Here is a 21,213-nt window from a genome sequence, read left to right as displayed (position 1 = left end):
TCGCTTAAGTGGCCCGTGTCCGAAGTCGACCTGCGGCGAGGGGCGATCGCCCGGTCTACCCTCCGTGTGGGTACTTAGGTAGGTCGAATTTGGCGAGCAACCCTATCCCACGCGGGGGCTGATTGGCTCGATCGCGGTGAGACCGAAAGGTCCACCCGTGACTGGTTCCCGGCGTTAGTCCGAGAGGGTCACGACTGGATTGTCCGTCCGGTGGGCGACGTGCCGCGATTCGAGTTACGTGGCCGTCAGCACGCCGGCGGGCGCGAATCTGTAACAATATATATATATATATATATATATATATATATATATATATATATATATATATATATATATATATATATATATATATATATATATATATATTGTTGTGGGCCGGGGGTCGGGTGAGAAGACAACGGGGGAAGCTTTCTGGGGTTCCCACCAGACTCCCCGGAATTGCAGGTCATCGCACACAGATAATTCCATGACGTGGCAGGTCGCTAACCGACCGTGAACACCAATAACTCAAGCATGTGACCGAGTGTCCTCCTGTCTATGGGTACATCAGGTTACCTAATTAATCACGTGACCTAATTACTGGGGGACACGCTCTCGGTACGCCTTGGCCGAACTGGATCACTTTACCAGATCAGATGCAGCCGAGCGACACTGACAAGGACGTAGCGGATAAAAGGAACAGATCGTTTGGAATAAAGTCCCAGCTAAGATAGCATACGGACCATGCTGGTTCAATGAAAGAACAGACAAAAACAAGCTGGGAACATTTCTACAAAGAATTTATTAACAGGCAGGCGAGGAAAGATATGTGGCACAGTGAAATTTGTTGATTGTTGTCTGCAGCATGAATAGGATGAAATGTGAGAGCCACGGCAATATACAAGCAACTTACAAAAGTAGACACAGAGCAGAGTTTTCCCGATATAATTCTTGTACAATCTTAACTTCAGCGAGGACAGGTGCCAGGACGCACGCACGCACGCACACACGTGATGAGGAGGAGTTAATGAAGAGAAAAAGGAAAGATGAGGCTAACGGTTTCTCAATACCTTGCATGATTGCCCAACCGCGCCACCAGTGCATTTTGGGGGGACGCTCCGCTGGCCGATACCTCCCTGACAGCTGGCACGTTGTCTCTTGCTTCGTGGCACTTCGTGCAGCTAGCATCGGTCCAGAGAATGAGACACGACCGTCAGGCATGAAGGGAGGGACTTGTATGGAGTCAGAAGCCAATGGGTGGAGAGAGGCGGAGTCCGAAGCAAGTGGGTGGAGGAGGGTGGAGAGGTGATGAAGAAGGCGGAGTCAGCAGGCGAATTGGTAAAGAAGGGCATAGCCAGCAGTTGAATGAGTCGGTTGTCAATCCCAAGCCAGACAGAATGAGCCGACAGGAATGAAGACAGGAACGATGGGCAGGAACAACACTTGAACGACTCAGGAATGACAAGTAAGAACGACACTTGAGTGACTCGGGCACGACATCGACTCCCCTCACTGCCCTGCGACCCGTCAATTTATCGATTTGGTGGTGCGGGTTGGGGGCGTCGCCCCGAAGCGATGTGTCATCACCAGAATAGGGCGCTCTGGTTGGGCCCCAGTCAGCACACTGGCTGGCCGCCATGACTGGAAGCGGCTCCACTCCACTTCTGGCAAAATGGTTCCAAGCTGCGGAATCGTCTCACTCCGAGCACCATGATATGACTTGCCTTGCACCAAACCCCGTGATATGAATCGCCTTGCACCAAACCCCGTGTCGTGCCCCGGCGACCCGCGGTTGGCACTGGTCAATATGTCTGCTCATGGTGCGCCACGCAGCCCGAGTGATCCGACCACACAGCATTCCTCTTCCTGGTAGCAGCTGCATTGAGGCAGAGGTGCGGGAGGATGTCTGCCGTCCGTGGGAGACATTTGTGGCTGTCATGGTGAGCGAAGACTGACGGAAAGACGTTATTGTAACACCATGCACAGACCCGACCAAAGATGTGTTATTCGTGCCCCGTTCTGTATGATGATAAAGTATCACGAGATGCGCGCGAGTTCGCCATTGTACACGTGTTCAGCACACGGGTCTGCCCGCCCTCAAGAATGCCCCGTAGAGTGCGCGCAGGTCCTCCATTGTACACGTGGTCAGCGCGAGGGTCCGCCCGCCAAGGTGCGTAATGTTCGCAGTTATCAGAGGTGGTGGGATGTATGGTGCCCTGATCTGTGTCAGGGAATTAAGGGAAAGGATTGAATATAATTATTAGATGGCGATTTGGAAATGAGATGGAAAGGGAGTGGCCACGTGCGCTTTTCAAGTTGCCAACATTTATGGTGCCGTTTCTTCCATCTCCTCAGTTCGTGTTTGGAAATTATCGCTGCACATGCGTTTGGCAGGCTGTGATTTCTGCAGAGGGTTGTCCGGCGTAATGTCTGCTTGGCCTTCGGTGAGGACCCATCTCACTGCGAAAGGCGCACGTGGCTGGGATTTACCTCAGGAATAAGAGTAGAAGAGTAGAAAAAAGAATATGAATGAGTGCACAGATTTAATCAGACCTAGTTCTGAAGTATACACAACGCACTGTCCCGCTAGACAAAAGGGAAGGGTCTGTCTGAACGTATATTAATGGAATAACTGTCTCGGGACCGCTGTGTGATGGTTGCTATTGCTTTGGAGGGATGCCATACCCAGAACCGCAAAAATATATACAACCATGCCTGGGGTTGGCTAAATGGTTAGGGTGGCGGGCTTTGGATCCGAGGGTCCTGAGTTTATATCCCTATCAGCTGTTGAATTAACACCAGGTGAGGTTCGCTCGTCCTGTCATCCTTCCGAGGTGGGCAAAATGAGTGCCAGCATGCTGGTATACTGTGTAGGAGGGGTGACCTGTCCAGGATGTGCTCAATAGCCAAGGAGACTGTTTAAGCAGCACAAACGCTCTGAACATAATATGGTCCCAATCTCCTCTTCCTCCTGGCACAGGGCAGGGCACAAATGACACAGATCAGGGCTGGCAACGCACACACCACCGCTTTTGATGAATGGCCGCATGCTCAATGGTGGCGGACCCACGCGCAGCCCGGGTGTAATTTATTATAGCACACTGAGCAGGGCGCGAGTGGTACACATCTTGTACGGGTCTGTGCATGTGTTACCATAGCATCTTCTCATTGGTCTTCACTAACCACCGCGGCCGCGTGTGTCTCCCGCGGACGGCGAGCGTCCTCTCACCACTGCAGCGAGCGAGGCTGCACCCAGGCAGAGGCGTGCTGTACGGCTCGGGCCACATAGCTTACAGACAGGCAGCGCATTGGCTTACATGGCTTACAGACAGGCGCTAACCGCCGGTCGCCGTGAACGGCCCGGGAGTTCGGTGCAGGGCGATTCGTGTCACGGTGCTCGAAGCGAGACAATTCCGCAGCTTGGAACCAACTGGCCGGAAGTAAAGTGGAGCTACTTCTGGCCATCACAGCTGGGCCATGTGATGGCTTCGGCCCAACTAGAGTGCCCGATTCAGGTGATGACACATCGCTTCGAGAAGTCAACCCCACCCCGCACCACAGGATCTATAAAAGGATGGGTTACGGGGCTGTCTGTCATCGTCTTTCCTGCTCAGCGTTCCTCGTCTGCCAATTCCGCATTCTTCACCACCTTGCCACTGACTCCACCTATCCACCCACCCACCTGATCCTGTCTGCCAATCCACCCACTGCTCCAGACTCCACCTTTGTCCGCCCACTGCTCCGGACTCTGCCTTTCTCCACCCACTCATTTTGACTCCGCCTTCCTCCACCCACTGGCTTCCGACTCTGCCCAAAGTCCTTCCTTCACACCTGTCGGTCGCGCCCCATTCTCGAGATCGACGCTTAGCTGCTCAAAGCACGAAGCTGGAGACGACGTGCCAGCTGTCAGGGAGATATCACCCAGTGGAGCATCCCCCAAAAACGTACTGGTGGTGCGGTCGAGCAATCATGCAAGGTATTGAGAGACCATTAGCCTCATCTCCTCTCCTCTTTATTTCTCATCAACTCCTCTTCATTGGTGTGTGTGTGTGTGTGTGTGTGTGTGTGTGTGTGTGTGTGTGTGTGTGTGTGTGTGTGTGTGTGTGTGTGTGTGTGTGTGTGTGTGTGTGTGTGTGTGTGTGTGTGTGTGTGTGTGTGTGTGTGTGTGTGTGTGTGTGTGTGTGTGTGTCCTCCATAACTCCAAAGCTCTATTGTTACGGGGCCGGATATCGGCGACGAGCACGATCGCCAGATGGAGCAGTAGAGTCGGCTCCACCGATCACCCGGAATGTATCGGTCGTCACCCCGGATAACTCCGGAGCCGACGGGTCCCGTATCGGACCGAAGTTCGCCAATAGGTCGACCACGTGGGGTAGGGTCGATTGCCAAATTCAATTTACCTAAATACCCACGTCGTCCAACTACCGGGAAAATTCACCCTCGACGATGCTCGTACAGAACGAGACGCTAGCGTACTCGAACTGTGTGCAACCCGAGCGGACGGTCACCGAGCTTTCGTCGGTCCAAATGTCCCTTTACAGCGGCAACAGCCTGGCTAATTTTCCAACACGCACCATGTTAAACCAATAAAAGAAACACAAAAACGAACTGATACATTTAACACATGGGTTTATTTATAATAGGTGGGGAAGGAGGGGAGCACGTAAGAAGCAGAGTTATCACGACTAACAGAAATGAAATGCAAATAATGTACAAGGCACTTAACAGTTGCTACTTAAAGATGGGCCCACACAGACACACACACACACACACACACACACAGGAACGGACCCCAATGGTCTTTATTGAAGGCCTCCAGCTCGAGGACAGGTGAGCTCGAGACCAGAGCCTGCGCTTGGACCTGTCCACCTTGTGTGGTCTTCGACGATCTGGCTCTTTGGGACTCGAACCCGCAGCAACGATGCTACTCCAAACACCAGGGACGGAGGAAAAGCGTCGGACGCCAGGTGAACGAGACGAAGACGACTGAGCACTGCCAAGCCGACCAGACCAGACGAGTCGATCTCCGGCACCTCAAACACGATTGCTGCCAAGCCGACCAGACCAGACGAGTCGATCTCCGGCACCTTGAACCCGATCGCTGCTGTGGTGTAGTCAGGCCCACGGGGAGGGGCATGATGATGATGCATGATGGGCGTGATGGTGGAGGTGTGGCCGTGGGGTTCGGCGAGGGATATGAGGTGTGCACGCCGTCTGAGGTGTCGTAGTAATACTGGAGTCGGCCGGCTCGTGACTCCGCACCTGCGACAAATGTGCCCGTATAAGAACACCGTGTGTTTGCATTGTCACAAGGTGGGACATTTGAAGCGCGTGTGTCGGATGGCGGGAGCCTCCGTTGGGGTCTTGGGTGACGAGGTGCGAGAGGACCCCAGTGACCTGGAGATCGGCCTGCAACCGGGGCCTGACAATGCCGGCGAACCAGAGCGGGAGATGCAACCACGGTTGAGTCTGTTTTCCGTTGGTTCGGAGATAACGACGCCTTTCACGGTTGAAGTCGAAGTGAATGGCCAACCTACTGTGTTTTGCGTGGATACCGGGGCTGCGGTGTCGGTCATGGGTGAGCGGGCGGCTCGTGGTCTTCGCGGTATTCGCCTGGTCAAGACGGCCTTGTCGTTATACACGTACACCGGTGAAGCGGTGCACCGCTTGCGGGGGCCTACGTCTGAGTGCGCTACCGAGATCGACGCGCCCGGCTCTCGGTGTTCGTTGTACGAGGGGAGGGGCCCCCCCTGTTGGGTCGAGACTGGCTTGCGCACCTCGGACTGGGTCTCCGGTTCGTACCTCCAGATGTGCCGGTACTCTCTTCGAGGCCTTCATCGAGTACCGAGGGCGAGGCTCTGGCGGGCGGTGAGAGCCGTATCAGCTCTCGCGATGAGTTCCCCGCGCTGTGGCAAGGTTCGAGAGGCAATGCGCATCGGTGTGGTTCAGGCAGCTTCCAACAGGTGGCGGTGGGCCCGTGGCGTTAAAGGGAGTCGCGAGTCGCAGCATCGAGTCGACAACCAAGGAGCGGACTCGTGATGCGGGTTGTGGGTTGTTGTTCATGGCATATGTGTTTTTCCTTGCTCTAGTGATGCAGTTTAACGTTGTTGAAATAAATGCCAGCAGTTCTCATATAAAAGTGGATGTGGCGGAGATTAGTCAATGGGAGTTGAATTATGGTCAATGTGATGTGGGGGCGAATAAAGAAGGTTTGTTAGCCTCCAGTTGCTCCAGACCGCAGGTAATTACTTTGTCATGTGCTGGGATTTTATCAAAAAAGCGCGCTGTACGGAAAAATGAATTTGCGATGCTTCGAATGTTATTCGTAATGATTTATAACGAGCCTATGATTGCAGTGTGGTTTAAGTGGAGTTGCTCCCGTCTAGCGGCCGTGTGGGTCTCGGAGATCGACTCGGAACCAAGACTGGTGCCCTGGTTACCCCCACCTCTGATTGCGAGCACAACTCGCTGTGTTCGCTCAAGGCCGTTGGGACGGGCGTTGGCGTCTCGACTGATTGTGGTGCGTGAGTTGTTTTGGCGCATTAAATGCATGCAGCCAGCAGCGCTGTTCAGCGCCCCCGGCCAAGGTCTAGGGCTGGCGCCACAGCTTCCAGATAGCGGGCTGCCGGCCTCGGGATGTTTATCTACGTCGGGTCTGCCTGGGGGGAGTGGGCCGGAGGCGTTTGATGGGGCCGGAGGAGGTTAGCTCGAGAGGTCATTACGACCTTGGCCAGGGTCATGTCAGCATGGGCCACCTGGGGGGCGTTTTTGCTGCATAATGCCGCTGTGCTTCTCATTTTGCTGCTTCATATCGGTAACGCGGTCAGACCTGACCTTTAATGCTCCACTCGCTCGCATCGACACATTATATGATGTGGTGTGCTATTATACTTTGTTATTTTCATTTTATTTCCATGATTATTATACGAAATCCCTCGTGTTCTGCATGCTTCTTATAATACTGATCATTTAATAATCATACTTTTAGGAGGGAGGAGTGTGGTGTAGTCAGGCCCACGGGGAGGGGCATGATGATGATGCATGATGGGCGTGATGGTGGAGGTGTGGCCGTGGGGTTCGGCGAGGGATATGAGGTGTGCACGCCGTCTGAGGTGTCGTAGTAATACTGGAGTCGGCCGGCTCGTGAGTGTACCGCATACGGAATAAAGGAGAGCCGCGGGCACAGTGCGCTCTGGCTCGCACTCGTGCAACACAGCCCGGCTCGACTGTTTCTCCGCTTCGTGTCTGCCTGCTAAGCATCTCCCATCCCAGTACAGTACAGCTGCCAAGCCGACCAGACCAGACGAGTCGATCTCCGGCACCACGAACCCGATCGCCCAACCCTGACGCTCACTCTTTTTCCAAGGCCCTGGCATTTCATATATATATATATATATATATATATATATATATATATATATATATATATATATATATATATATATATATATATATATATATATATATATGGCATTTCTCCTGCGGGATGGGGTGTCGTGGGAAGGATCACCGTCTGAGACATCTCGTCTCTCATTGGTCCGGAGTTTGTGAGAAAGTTGATGTCTGAGACTTCTCACGCCTCCCATTGGTCCGGGGTTCGTGGGAACGTCAGTGTCTGAGACGTCTCACGCCTCCCATTGGTCGTGAGGAAAATTCCATCTCTCCGGGGCAGAGTCGGAGCTCTGGTGGCCGAGGAAACTCCGCCCACTTATGTGGTCGAACACAGTAGACAATGGCGTCGGTGTGAGGAAGCGAGGTGAAGGTGTGTTGTTGTTGTTATAAGGGGTGTAAAAATCCTAACTATTAAAATAACGCACAGCGCACATACATTTAATTCCCATTAGACAAGGGAAAAGGGAGCTATCTATCCACATTTACTTATCAATATAACTGAGCTATAGGACCTGTATGTTGAGTGCAGTAAACTTCCAAATTCGTAACACTATAACCTAGCAGCCTGAAACTTTGCATGCATACAAAGAAAACTCCAAAGAAGTGCAAGAGTGAAAAATTGGTGTTTGGGTTAATTAAAACACCCCTTTCGAAGATAATTAACGGCCTTATTTAATTATATCCTTCATCAGGCGATCCTCGGCCCCCTCGCTCTCTGGGGTCTTGAGGTGTTTTCTGGGTTACCTCGCTGGGGTCTGAAGCCACCATGTTTTCTGGCCTGCTCAACCATGCCTTGACTGAAAACAAGCCGCAACAATTTCTTCACGATAAAGTTTATTTTTCACTTTCCTCACTCATATCGAATGCCTGTTCATCATAGCTACGAATCGTTGGGTACATCGCTTTTGTAAGTACGAAAGTTTTTAAATTCGGAGTTTGGAGCAATTCCATGCATTATATGAGACGATTTTCCACGATCGACTTTCACGGACTAATTAAAGTATATCATGGAAATATTATTTTGCTTTTTAGGATCGGATATCGTCCCAACTCAATAAGTGTTGAAAGTGTCAGTCCTGGAATAGTTTACAGGAAATAAATAAATAATTGGAGGCAGTGTGTCAATCGTGGAATCGTTTTAGGTAAATAAATAAATAAGTGGGTGTGGTGTGTCGGTCGTGAAATCCATCCATCCATCCATCCATTGGGACCACACTCTGGACAGAGAGTTGGTGCTGCCTAAGTAGTCTCCTTGGCTATTGGACACAATCCTGGATGGGTCTCCACTCCGACAGTATATGAGCATGCTGGCACTCATTTTTGTCGACCTCGCAAGGATGACAGGTAGAGTTAACCCCACCTGGTATTAATTCAACAGCCAAGTGGGATTTGATGTCAGGATTCTAGGAACCCTACCCATTAAACCAACACCAGGCATGTCGTGGAATTGTTTAAGGTGAATCTATACTAATAAAAGTGTGTGTGTGTGTGTATGTGTGTGTGTGTGTGTGTGTGTGTGTGTGTGTGTGTGTGTGTGTGTGTGTGTGTGTGTGTGTGTGTGTGTGTGTGTGTGTGTGTGTGTGTGTGTGTGTGTGTGTGTCCGAATATTGAATGGAATCCTTCCAGGGCGGGCTCAAAGAATCCACCTTCATTTCCGTAAGGAGTCACGATTCACAGACTAAGCTGTGAAGTTGTCTGTTTTCTAAGTTTTGTGCCGAGAGCTCTCTTCAGGATCGTTACTGAGCCCAGGACAGTTTCCAACTGTAGTTCGTTTGTGGTGATATTCCCAGGGATGGTTTTTAATATCTCTGTGAGGTTCTTCGTCATCATTCCCATGAGGTTCTTCATCATCACTGGTGCAACTTTGGTATTCTTCAGCTTCCAGGATTTGGCATTCTAACTTTAACCCTAACCCTAACCCGAACAGCTTAGTTTTTTGCACCTTAGTGTGATATCTGGTCACAATGCTTTGTTTTCGATGTTCACGCTCGATGAGATCATAAGGTCGTACGTGAGCGGTGCTTCAATGTTTTGAGTGATTGCTTTTGGTTCATTTTCCCACAAATTTTCTGGAACTGCAATATCATAGTTTTCGCAGATGTGCCAGTGGATTATTTCACAAACTATGTTGTGTCTTTATGTGTACAGCTGTTCTGACGCGTTATTGGGGGGTTTTTGTGTTCAGTCATTAAGCGTCACGTATCATTCTCTTTGCTAACCCCACCTCCACCCCTCACCTGTCATTTATTTTACCTCCTCTTCCCCACCCTTTTCTCTCACTCTGTCCCCTCCTCGCTCCCCCCCCCCCTCCTCATAAAATGTATCTCTCTCTCTCTCTCTCTCTCTCTCTCTCTCTCTCTCTCTCTCTCTCTCTCTCTCTCTCTCTCTCTCTCTCTCTCTCTCTCTCTCTCTCTCTCTCTCTCTCTCTCTCTCTCTCTCTCTCTTTTTTTCTTTTCCTTCCTTCCTTCCCACCCGACTTTATTGACCCATCAGGGAAGCAACAGGTTGTATTTGCTTTTATATATCTCAAGTGAATCGGATGAAAATTGACGATTTATGCGATCTTGACCTTTGGCTTTTGACGTATTGATCTCAAAAGCAATGGGCTCGTAGCTTGTCACTCCTTCTACCAGGTGCTTAAGTTTCATGAATATCAGGATAAAAATGTGACCTGTGGGTTATTGAAAGACAGACAGAATCAAGACCAGACCAACTAATATGCTTGCAAATCTTCAATTTCATAACAGATAGACAAACAAGAGTGAAAACATTACCTCCATAAGGTAACAAACCCATTGAAAAACTCTGTTTCTTAGATCATAGCAACTTTAAACATATGGTCTTTCGCATTATTATTGTTATTATTTAAAAAAAATTTCAATGCAGATTTTGGCAGCACAGTCTTTTCATCATGATAGTGGTCCTCTCCAATTTCCCCAAGGGCATGGAGTCCGCAACCACCATTTGTGTACTTCCAGCACATTTAGACCAGACTACAATGGGGACAGGCAGATTGCTTCCTCCTTGAATGTCATTGGTGAGCCAGCTGGGTCTTTTTTACAAACAATCTGAGAGCGACTTGGTAATTCTGCAACTCGTTCTGTTTCAAGAAGCTTAGAAAACGAATCCTTCAATAATTGTGTTGCCTTCAACTAGATTTGAACCCAGAATCTCTGCACTGCCGAGTCCAATATCTTCGCTTCGAGATGACATTGTTATCCATCCATCCATTAGGACCACACTCTGTGCAGAGCGTTGGTGCTGCCAAAGCAGACTCCTTGGTTATTGGACACAATCCTGGACGGGTCGCCACTCCGACACAGAATACCAGCAAGCTGACACTCATTTTGCCGACCTCGGAAGGATGACAGCCAGTCAACCCCACCTGGTATTAATTCAACAGCCAAGTAGGGTTTGAAGTCAGGATCATAGGATCCCAAGCCCACCACCAAAACCATTGAGCCAACACCAGACATACACATTGTTATGATCAATCATAATATGTTTAAAAAGCAAAGATTTTCCCCATTGTAGCAACACCTTTTGTTTGGAGAAAGTGGTGCACCATAGAAAGCAGACCTAACAGCAACGTTCACCCTTTAAGAAACATCAGATGTAGGACATTAAATCAGTTTAAAACAGCAGAAGTTATCGAGCTGTGCACAATTCCGCACAGGTCACGGCCCCGAGATTCGTTCATGGTGAAGACCAAACTTTTATTCCTCGTGTCCTGTGGTGAAGGGTCATTTCAAAAATTTCTGCATCACCAAGTCACCCAGAGTTTGTGGGTCCACGCATGCATCGGTGCCAACAGCCAACCTGCTTGCCCGGATTCCTGATAAAAGTCCATGTCAGTACAAATGCCATCACCTTTGGGTCTCGCGCCTCGCTGCCCCCTCTCCTCGAGTATGAAACCCGTGCCCCTGCCATGATCCAAGCCATCCTGAGTGTGCCTTGGGTACCCTGTCTTGCAAAGCGGTTCAACGGCGGGGCATCTCGTTTAAAATTCTCCACTGCTCAGCAACAGGAATAATGAATTCCTTTATTAGCGTGATGTCATGTCACATTACATTTGTAACGCGTACTACTTACGATGATATCGTGGAACTAATGCCGTTTCCACGAGCAAGCCGAGCTGTGACGGGGTATGTAAGCTGGGAAGATCCAAACTTACGCATTGACCCTTGTGATTAAAAAGACGTTATCACGTAATCCGATACGAATGACATATCCGAAAGCAATGTTCCAAACCTGAGCACCAATGTGACGTGGCCATGTGTGCTGATTGTGATGACATAGAAGGGGGGGGTTCACAACTCTCGAGGTCTTCGAGGATGCGTTTCATCACCCTTTAACCAAACGTGAAAAAACATGAAACGATTTCACGAATTGATTCAGTCGGCTCCACCTGACATGTACCCGTTGAGGGAAGGAAACTATGGGGACACGTCCATTTATGACATACGCAAATATATCGGAAATGTTGACCCGCCTCTCTTCCCCTCATCTATGGCCTTCTCTTCCTCCCTTTACTAAAAAAAAATGGTAATTTTATGAGGAGGGGGGAGCGAGGAGGGGACAGAGTGAGAGAAAAGGGTGAGGAAGAGGAGGAAAAAGAAATGACAGGTGAGGGGTGGAGGTGGGGTTAGCGAAGAGAATGATATGTGATGCTTAATGACTGAACACAAAAAAAACCCCAATAACGTGTCAGAACAGCTGTACACACAATGACACAACAAAGGAGCAATATTTATCAGGAGCAACTAAGGCTCTGCCTGTATTACGCCAATATCCCAAGACGTATTTCCCCTCTTACCCCACTTCTCCGACATCCGCTCCCTCACTCTCTTTCCTATCATCCTTCCTTCTCCCAATTCCTGCTATAGTTTAATATAGGAGGGTGCTGTTCATGTATATTTGAGAAACTTTCCAGATCCAAAAACTGTCACATTAACAATGGGTTTATGAATCAACAATTCAAGTGGAAGTTCAAAGCAGGGACAGCCAAAGTGACATTCAAACCGAGCACTCTCTGCAGTTCATGCAAAGAAGCAGCAGTCTATCTATTAATCTTCATCTTCTTCAAAACAGGACTTTGGTAGAATCCCTCTGGAAATCAATCAAGTCTCTTCTGTTGGAATATCTTCTGCCTGTATTACCCTCCAGACAGGCTTTCTAAGATGTACAAAGTTCTACCGAAGAAGTCTATTGATTGGCCAGCTGTAATACCTCCTGTTGTCCATTTTGGTTGAATCTACTTGAAATAGCTATCGTGTGCATCCTGTGGTTCCTGGTTGCATCGACGTGCCGCTGATGCAGTGCCCTCTATCGCCAGTTCACTGGCACTCATTTCACCGACCTCGGAATGATGACAGGCTGAGTCAACCCCACCTGGTGTTAATTCAATGGCTGACAGGGGGTTCAAGTTTAAGACCCTAAGATGCTAAGCCAGCACCAGGCTTTCTACTTGAAATAACCTTGAAAGAGGCTTCTACAATGTCTTGGAAAGTTCCACCCAAGAAGTCGACTGATTGGCCACCCATAACACCACATATTGTTCTTTGTAATTCGGTCTTCATGTTACACCCTCCAGAGAAAGTTCCACCAAATAAATCCACCCATTGCCAGTCGTATTGGTGGCGTAATAGTCTGAGCGTCCGTTCTGAGTCTAGAAGGTTGGTGTTTCAAACCTTGACTGAGTGATAAATACTTTTAAAAAAATGGTACGTGCTGCTTCCTTGCTTGACACTCAGCATCTATATATTAATACTGAAGGACCAATTTTGTGCTCCTCCTAGCGGTCGCGTCACGTTTTTCTCGGTACTGTGATCTGGACTGAAAGAAACTTCGTACCTGTAAGAGTGCATCGCACATAGTGGCAATAGTGAACTTTCAACTCTGAAGCAGAATAAACACTTTTCGTTGAGACTGGGGCGAGGAGTGAAGAGACGGGGGTGAGGAATGAAGAGGTGGGGGCGGGGGATGAAGAGACGGGGGCAAGGAGTGAAGAGGGGGGAAGGTAAGCAAATTTTTGGGCGGGGGTAAGCAAACTGAAAGTGGGAGACGGGGGGGGGGGAAATGGGGCGGGGGATGAGTGGGCAGGGGCTGGGGTGAATTAGGCGGGGTTGAGTGTGAGGGGGTGGACAGGGGGGCGGGGGCCCAAGGGCAAGTGGGGCGGGGAATCAAGAGACAGTGAAGAGGGGAGTGAAGAGGCGGGAGCGGGGCCAGGGTAATTAAATTTTTGGGCGGGGGTAAGGAAATTGAAGGCGGGGGGGGCAGGGGCGGGGGATGAGTAGGCGGGGGGCAAGCACACCCTGTCCAGTCCATGTCCCTCGAGTGTGGGTGAGCTGGTAAGGGTGGTTGAATGAACGGAATCCGTCTGTGACGGGGCTTCGGCTAGTTTAAAAGGATACAACATGGACAGACAATGCTGAGATGGCATTAGCAAACCACCCAGTATATAACCCTTGCTCAGAACCTGCTTCAGCATCAACAACCCCATGTAAATGATACAGGTTGTTGCTCTTTAACACCACCTATAATTCCTTTCACTTTCGCCTCCATCACAACACGCCCAAAAACTACCCCTATGTGATATGATCACTGTGTCATCATTATTCTGCTTTAAAATATGGGACATTGCAGACAACGTCAATGCCCACAGATTGATATTAGGTTTTGTAACCTGCATGTCAGGGATTCCATGACAGGATAGAAATTTGTCGTAACACAAAATTATTATTTTCACCCTCACGTGGATATTTTTTTTTATTTATGTCAAAACAAATGAAGTAACTTTTTTGTAACTTATTTGTAAATTTAACGCAACATTATTGACCATAATTGGTCTTCCTGTTCCAAAAAGAGACTATTCCCCCCTCCCCCCACTCTCAAATAAACTAAGGCTCATGGAAGAGCTTTCAGGAGTTCTGACTGAGAAACTCTTTGCTGGAGATCAACTCATAAATAATAAAACTCAAAATGTTAGCCTTCGTGGACCAGTCTTTCATCGCTTAAAGTGGTGCAATGTTACCTCGCAATGTGAGCCATTCATCACTGCGGAAGGTCGATTTAGGGCTTCTACTGCAGTGGCCACTTTGATCACCCCCGTGCCATGACGGAGTGTGAAGTTACTTGGTTGATGTTGAGAATAAGAAAAAGTTAAAGATGTATGACTAGAATGGTCTTGAGAAATTCTAGTGAATAATATATCTGATTTAAGTACATTCAGTAATGTAATAGAGCAGCTTCACTGAGTCTGGGAGCTTGGGTGGTTCAAACCTTGGTCGAGTCTTATGAAATATTTTTTTAAAGGATACGTGCTGCTTCGTTGCATGATTCTCGGCATTTAAAAAGAATAGAGCACAGACAATCAACCATAGGTTGGTAACCGCTGCGTATGATTGCTGGGCCTGAGAGTCTTCTCTTGTGTTGAAGTTCCTTTGAAGGGAACTGGTATTTATTGCCTTTGGTTTGAAAATCAAGGACAGGCCACATTTCAACAGACAAATTTAATTTGTAACCATAACTTTACATTACATTTCAATCAAACTGCAGGAAAGTTACATTTCTCAATCTGCATTGCCTCACAATTTATTTTTTTTTAATCTCTGATTTCTTGTGAGATCTGTTGAAATGGTAACTTAAAATCTGATTTAAAAATAAATAAATTGATCACGTCTCATGAGAACTTTTTTTTAAACCGTTGAAAGTTTGAATCATTGAAGATAACCGATCATCACCAATGCACCAGATTCTTTACAGAGCGTTGGTGCTGCCGAAGCAGTCTCTTGACAAGGGTTATACTGGGTGGTTTGCCATTGCTTTCCCTGCAGTCAGTCATGTCAATAATTTCTAATTTGTTCAGGGTGCCGGCGATAATTCGCCTACTCTTCGCGAAATATACAGTGTGATCATTAACGTCCACCAACGGCCAATGTTAGCAGATGGGTCGTCCGGCCTATCGTCCTTCCCATGGATGGTGGACACATTGATGCCTCACCCTGCATGCTAAACACCAGGGTCATAGTTTATAGCTGGGTGGCAATTGAAACCCAGGCTGGACAGCTCAAAGACTAGTTAGACAAACAAAGGCAAGTTCCTTGAAGTCTAAGCTATCCTGACAGCCCTTGAAACTAACCTAAACTATCAAATCATATACTTTCGGAACCCGCTATTCCTGAAAAATGCTGTGAATGTCGTGGTCCGCGAATGTCGGGGCATTGTTTAAAAAAAAAAAAATTAACATGTTCTATCCTCGTCGAAGAGCGATTACACAGAACAAATCAGGACACAACATAACAAAGGAAGCAGCAGGAGAAAGGGGAAAAGCAGCAGCGGAGTGGAAGAAGAAAGTAGTCAGAGATGGACAAACAAGGGATGCAGGTAATGATGAGGGGTAGGAGGAAATTCAAAGGGTGGAAATATTGATACATCAGCAAAATTATATTTGACCAGTTTGTGATTTTGTCAAGGTCTGAGAAGAGGGAAGAAGCTGCTGCCTGTCTGTCAGAAGGATGAAAGATTTCACAGCATGGAGTCATCAGCAGAGATAAAAAGGAAAAAGAAATAGAAATAATATGGGGCTGAGAACACTACCTTGGGATACTCCAGCCTTGACAGGGAGAGGAGAGGACATACAGTTAAGAACCACATGTTAAGTGTGAAAGAGGAGGAGGTCAGTAATCCAAGAGTGGAGTTGGCTTTGGAGTCCATAAGCAGACAGTTTGGAGAACAATGCCTGATGCCAGACTTTATCAAAAGCTCAAGATATGTTTAGAGAGACGGCCATGACCTCATGTCTGATATCGAGAGTCTCCACTATTGTTGAGAGAGTAGAAGCAGCATGTCCAACGTAGAGTGACCAGGTCTGAAACCGAATCGATGATCTGAGATGAGGCTGTTGGAGAAAAGGAATGATTTTATGTCAACTGCGATGATGGATTCCATGACCTTGCTGATGATTGAAAGTACAGTAAGCTAATTGGGCTGTAGTTAAGGGGATCCGTTTTTGCACCTTTTTTATATATTGCTGTGATGTTGGCTGATTTCCTATTTCCCAAGTATCTAGGAGACCAGTCCTGAAGTGTTTATGTGTATACATGAAGCATAAATGTCGAAGCAGGTCACCCTTTATGAACTGCGAATACACGGGGTCCGCGAGTAGCGAATCCGTGAATAGCTGGGTCCGATGGTATATGAAAAATATTTTTGGTTAATTTCATGATTCCTTTTTGAGAAAAAAATCAGCAAATCTTACACTTTCTTCCAAAGTGCCTTTCTAAGAAGAAATGACACTTTTTCTTTTTTAACACGACAAAATATTTTGATCAAAACTCCAGCTCATGACATCCAAAAAGACCATTGTGGTTAAGACTGCATGATAAACTGTTTGTAGATCTCAAACATGATGTCAGGGAGCGATTGACTCAAGGATAATAGTTAGACCTCAGATTTGGTCATAATCCTGACTATAATTCATGGATGTGCGTGTGTGCGTGCGTGTGCGTGTGCGTGCGCGTGCGCGTGCACGTCGGCCCATTGGCCTCCTCCACTCACGAGACTCCCTCACTGAGAGAATCTGCATAATAAGATCAGAATCAGAAAACCGAGCCACATGTCAATACAGCCACAGCTGACGCTCACGGACTATGCAGGTAACAATCTCATTTGAGTCTTTCAGCAACCGCTTGTTGAATGCAAGTCCGACCAGCGATAGCCAACGATTCTCTGAAGAGACCTGGAAGCAAAGGAATTAAGTCTCTGTCTCAGATCCCTGGTCAGAGTCCAATCTCACATCCGTAGAGCAAGAATGGAAGCACCAAGGACCTGAAGACTTGGACTTTTGTCGTCCTGCACAGGCAGCGACAGCGCCACACCCCATGATCCAGTGGATCTATCCATGACTCCCCAGGCCCAACCTAGACGTTTATTGACCTCTGGCTCACAGCCAGCAGAGACAGGAATATCACTGCAAAAGAAAGTGAATTTCTCAGTGACCTCAACATCCTCACCACAAACAGGTACAGACAAGATAGCAGCGTCCAAGATGTCAATGAAAGCCTGGATCTTAGTTTTAACCGAAGAAACCCGTTATCCCAGCGGCTCCAACTCCTCATTCAGCACCCCGAGGGCCCCCAAAAGGATATCCAAAGTCTCCGCAAAGATGACTGCATCATCTGCGAAATCAAGGTCAGAGATCTTGACATTCCCAAACGACGCACCGTAGGTTGATCTCTCTGACATCCTCCGCAGAATCCAGTTACGACAAGTGCTGAAAAGTGTGAGGGCCAGTACACACCCCTGACAAACTCGAGTAACAACTGCAAATAAGTCGGAGATGGTATCACCAAATCTCACAGCACTCTCAGTACCAGAGTATAATTCAGACATCATGTTGACCAGTTTTGGTGGCAACCCACAATGACCAAGAATCCTCAGAGGGCATCCCAATTCACTGAATCAAATGCTTTGCAGAGATCAACATAGGCTGCAAGCAGCCCCTGCCGAAACTCTCGTCTGCGTTCGGTGAGGACCCGAAGAGGAAGGATACAGACAATCATTGACCTCTGGTGTAAAGCCTGACTGCTCAAGCAGATAGTGGCGAACCCTATCAAGAATTATCAGAGCAAAGACCTTGCCCGGCACTGAGAGCAGCGTCACCCTTGGGTAGTTGTTGCAGTCTTGGCGATCACCCGTCCCTTTCCAGAGAGGGACAACAAGGCCCCTCTTCCAGTCAATTGGGATGATACCTGTGTTCCAGGTAGAGCACAGAACTGCACGCAACAACATGAGTGCAGCATTTTCACCAGCCTGGAGAAGTTCAGCATGGATGCCACAAATCCCAGGAGCTTTCTCCCATTTCAACCGGTTCGCAGCAGTCTGTGTTTCCACGAACGAAGGTGGATCACAGTTGATTGGTGGATCAGCAATAGGGAGAGTAACACCCCTGGGATCCAACTCGACAGCTAGTGGATCAGCCTGTCACAGCTGATGAAAGTAAGCAGCCCAGCAGGCCTTCACTTCGGACTCCTCTGTTAAAGAGCCCACCACCCTGCGCTCTAACTGAAGTACACCGTGGGATGGGCTTGGAGAAACGCAATCCGCAAATTCCCCTGTGAGCAGGACGAGAATCACTTGACCACATGTGATACTCTTCCCCGCCACTCCACCCCCCCCCCCCCCACAGATTCCTCACACTTAGGCCTCCTTGTCCATCCTTAAGCTGCTGTCACACATTGACGTTTTAGCCAGCGTATGCCGACGTATGAAAAATTTGGCGAATACACTGGCGCACGTCGAATACGTTATGGGTAAGTTTTGTATACGTTAAGAGCACGCTGAAGCACGCTGGTATAAGCCGCTGTCACACCTTGACATTTTAGCCAGCGTATGCTGATGTATGAAACATTTGGCGAATACGCTGGCACACGTCGAATTTGCACATAAATAAAAATGCACATAAAGATTTGTGCATGCACAAAATTTGTCGACGAGCTCGGCGTACTACGACGTATGCTAGCGTGCTTCAGCGTGCTCTTAACGTATACAAAACTTACCCATAACGTATTAGACGTGTGCCAGCGTATTCGCCAAATTTTTCATACATCGGCATACGCTGGCTAAAACGTCAAGGTGTGACAGCGGCTTAAGTTATCGAAAAGTTCTGTGTACGTTACTAATACGTTAGGCATACGTCGAACTCGTTATGAATACACTATTATATGCCCAAAACTGAAAAAAAAACATCAATAGTTCAGCGTACGCCGACGTTTTAGATAAATTTTGATACGTTTCCATACACTGGCTAAATCGTCAAGGTGTGACAGGGGCTTCAGCGCACGTACAGTTTTACACCTCAGCTACCTGAACAGCTCAGCTCTGCCATTCAGCCTGGCCCTGCGACTCTGGTCAATGGTATCCAGTGTCCCTTGAGAGACAAAATTCTTCTTCGCCCTTCGGTGAGTTCAAAGACATCCTCCAGCAATATCAAGGATGGTGTTCTTGAAGGCACTCCACAACTCTTCAGGATTCCTTCAAGCACCCAGACCCCCTCCCCCCCAAATCCCCACTCAGCCTGTTTGCAAACTCCTCAGCTATCCTATCATCCTTGAGCTTGCCAACACCCAGCCTAGGCTGGGATGGTACCATTCTCCCGAATTTAAGCTGCAACTTCAGAGTTGGTACAACAAGCCTCTGGTCGGTATTGAGGAACTGAGCACTCCGGTAGACCCTGCAATTCTGGATCATCCTCCAGTGACCTCAACCAGCACACGGTCAATCTCCTTTGCCACACTGCCAGCGTTGGAATACCAATCCAGCGATGAGCCTATGGGTGCTGAAACCATGAACCAGCCACCCTAAATCCACAACTTCTTACAAAGTCAAGGAACTTGGTGCTATTCTGGTTCACAATTCCAGATCCATGGGGACCAACACACGTCTCATACCATCCCGATGCATTGAAATCCCCCGACTGGAAGAGTATCTCTCCTGGGGCACTGATCAACCACAGACTCAAGCGTGGCATAGAATGTGTCCTTCACAGTGAGATCACTCGCCTCAGTTGGAGCATATACAGAGACCAGGGAAATGACACCCAAGGGGTGACGAATCCTTAGTCTCATAATACGCCTGTTGACTGGTGTTATCTCAATTATCATTGGAGTCAGCTTATTGGACACAGCTACAGCAACTCCTTGGGCATGGTCACCATCAGAGCGACCAGACCAATAGTAGGTGTAACCATCCGCCATGATCTCGCCACTATCCGGTCTCTGAACCTCAGAGAGTGCTGCAATACCGATGTCCAAACACTTGAGCTCAGGTGATAACAGAGACAGGTGATCATCCTCTCTTTGAGATAGGACATTCCAGGCACCCATCCGAAGGGACCGCCTCAGGTTAATCCAAGGAGACCGCCATCTAGTGGACGACACCTCAGCATCACTCTGCCACACACCACCATAATCTGACCCTGGAGGTTTACCCCATGGTTTTCCTCCCATCATCAAGGAATGGAGGTCCCTAAGGCTTTGCCTCAATCCTGTCATCCTGTGAGTTGCCATGTGGAGGACAGCAGCATAGGATGTACTCCCACGGAGTGAGTTTTCATATTTCCTCGTATTTGTGGGTTTTGCAGAATTCAGTGTTTACGGTGGCCAGAGTACAAATCCTGTCACCCACCTCCTAAAAATAAGTATCCCAACTGCAGGAGGATGTCCGCAGACACAGTTGGACACTAGAAATGGATGGCCGTTGGCTCACAAGGAGCTCCCGTCCATGTGTATGTATTACAAGTCTCCACCATTTACAATATAGTATTCGAGTCCCCCACATTTTCCAGTGCAGCGATGTGTTTTGAATTATAAGCAGTAGGTATGTTTTTGCTTCAGGCACGTTAATCTTCAGACGTGGCTGGGCGGTGTTTATGTCCAGACGGGAGTATGTCTCCGGAGATGTCCGGACGGTGTTTGTCTCCAGGCGATATTTATAGTATGACTGGTAGAAGATGGATTTCAGACATTATTTTGTTTCCATCTTCACTGTTTTTCGATGCAGAATCATTTTGATGAGACGGTGTGAATCATAATTAACACTCCACCACATGCCTGCCTTCCCTTCTTCTCACCTCACGCTACCTTCCCTTCCCCCACCCCTCCTCTCTTCCCCCCCCACCTCCTCCCTCTCCTTTCTCTCCCCCCTCTTTAACTCCCCCAATCTAATATACCCATAAGTGAATTGATGGGTGGTATTTTCTTGTGATAATAATAATAATAATAATAATCTTGAGTGGTGCCCAGTTGAGTGCAAACCAAATTGCTGTTTCTGTTGCAACTATTG

At 48.2% G+C, this 21,213-nt stretch overlaps 1 long non-coding RNA gene across 2 annotated transcripts in view; it reads left to right on the top strand.

Moving 5' to 3' along the window:
- LOC147017487 (uncharacterized) overlaps window positions 1-21,213 on the top strand; it is a 58,152-nt gene that overhangs the window by 25,291 nt on the left and 11,648 nt on the right. The window lies entirely within an intron of this gene.

Source organism: Eptatretus burgeri, chromosome 11 (assembly GCF_056783735.1).
Source record: "Eptatretus burgeri isolate ZD-2024b chromosome 11, Ebu_testis_v1, whole genome shotgun sequence".
NCBI lineage: Eukaryota > Metazoa > Chordata > Myxini > Myxiniformes > Myxinidae > Eptatretus > Eptatretus burgeri.
This window is presented reverse-complemented; position numbering and strand designations above follow the sequence as displayed.